The sequence below is a fragment of the Stegastes partitus genome, unplaced genomic scaffold (assembly GCF_000690725.1).
Source record: "Stegastes partitus isolate 25-593 unplaced genomic scaffold, Stegastes_partitus-1.0.2 Scaffold2224, whole genome shotgun sequence".
Taxonomy (NCBI): Eukaryota; Metazoa; Chordata; class Actinopteri; family Pomacentridae; genus Stegastes; species Stegastes partitus.
This window is the reverse complement of record NW_007579955.1, coordinates 77,604-79,386: the sequence shown is the minus strand read 5'-3', so window position 1 is coordinate 79,386 and position 1,783 is coordinate 77,604. Positions and strand designations below refer to the sequence as shown.

Here is a 1,783-nt window from a genome sequence, read left to right as displayed (position 1 = left end):
ACTTTCTTTTGGGCTCTTCTCCTTTCGATTCTCCTCCTTCTTCTCTCATCTTTATTCCAAACATCCTCATTGTCCAGAATGGTCTGCTCAAGCACAGCAACACACACATCATTTAGGTACCTGAACGCCTTTTTTTTTTTTCCAAGAGTTGCTGTGGGTTGCTTTCCAACCAAGGGTTTTTCCCTGTCCCTCAGAATGGGCCTTTGGAGTTTAAATATTACAACAAACAGAAAACAGTTCACATGCAGTACAGGCAATAAGTCTGTCTTGCTATATTTAACAGAAATCCATGCATTCTCCTGTTTTATCTGACCATTTACTAAAGAAATGTGTCTAATAAGGTTGTCTAAATGGCAATTCAATTAAAAAACAATGGTTTTAAAAAAAATGTATTTTTTGAAATTCTCAATTGTTATCATTTTGGCGGTGATGGTTCTCCTTAGTTGGCCACCTAAAACCTCTTTGAACGGCCCCCAAAAGCTCCCCTGTGCAGGAAAACTCCCTGCTAGCTAGCCTTAACATAACTATCAGATGTCAGACTTATAGCTGAAATGCATTAATCCTCGCAACAATTCTGTGAGAGGTAAACCAATTTACCAAAACGTGTGGAGAAGATTTAGCACCTACTAAACTGATCTCAATGAAGCACAAGACTACAGTACATGATGTTGATGCTACACCTCAGGAGACTTCAGCACTGGCTTCAGCTGCACACGACATCAGAAATGTACAAGTGTGCAGCTGTACATGAGAAACTGACCTACATGTCACAGAGCACTAAAAGTATTTCAATGTTTGTCTTTCAGTCATGCAGTTACTTTAAACCCAGTGTATTTCTAAACATGTCTACGGCAAAGAGACGCACAGTTTACATAGTATAGCAATCTTTCAGGCTACCTGTGAGGAGCTTTGATTCTTTGTTCTCTCCATCAGCTCAGGAGTTCCATCGTGATCCTCCATCTCCTCCTGACCAGCTCCCTCTAGAGACACACAAATAAGGATGTTGTCACTGCATTTGCATTTTACTGCCCACTTGCACCCACCCACACACACTTTACTTGTTTTTTACACAATGCATTCATTTTTTAATTGTTTTTTTAATTGTATTTTATCTTTATTCTATTTTTGTCATGACTTTATTCTTTTGTAATGATTCTGTGCACTTTTGTTCTATTGTGCTGCTATTATGCCTTTCTAAGGAGGCCTCTGATTGTTGTTTAACAATGACAATAAAGATTTATTCCATTTTGTTCTATTTTGCTGTGATGGCACAAGGCATGAAGTGGAAAGAGAAACAACCGTCGAATGCTGTCAGTTTCAACAAAAGTTTAAATGCATCTCTTTTAAGACTGGCAGCTGACACTCTTTTTGTTTCTGTGTGTTTACAATGCCTGTGAGTGTGTGCTGACTCTAAATGCCTGGTCCCAATGTCCCCATGCAAAACTATGCACAGGTGATCTTGTAGCAGCTTCTGACTGGATAATGCAAAGAGAGGGACAGCCTTGGATTCTGACTCCGACATGACATTTTAGGTCACCAATCAGGATAACGGGCTATTATCTGACTGAACAATCCCCCAGATTGGCTACGTTCACACTGCAGGACTTAATGCTCAATTCAGATTTTTTTGTGAAATCTGATATTTTTGCGGGCTGCAGGGTGGCGCAGTTGGTAGCACTGTTGCCTCGCAGCAAGAAGGTTGCCGGTTCACGTCCCGGTGGGGGTACCGGGATCTTTCTGCGTGGAGTTTGCATGTTCTCCCCGTGCAGCGTGGGTTCTCTCC

General features: G+C 41.2%; 1 long non-coding RNA gene across 1 annotated transcript in view; it reads right to left on the bottom strand.

Annotated features, from left to right (window-relative positions):
- Positions 1-1,783, bottom strand: part of LOC103374367 (uncharacterized) — an 18,206-nt gene that overhangs the window by 5,848 nt on the left and 10,575 nt on the right. Inside the window, exon 2 of the long non-coding RNA XR_521121.1 lies at positions 697-701. This is a non-coding gene — a long non-coding RNA (uncharacterized LOC103374367). The remainder of the gene's footprint in view (positions 1-696; positions 702-1,783) is intronic.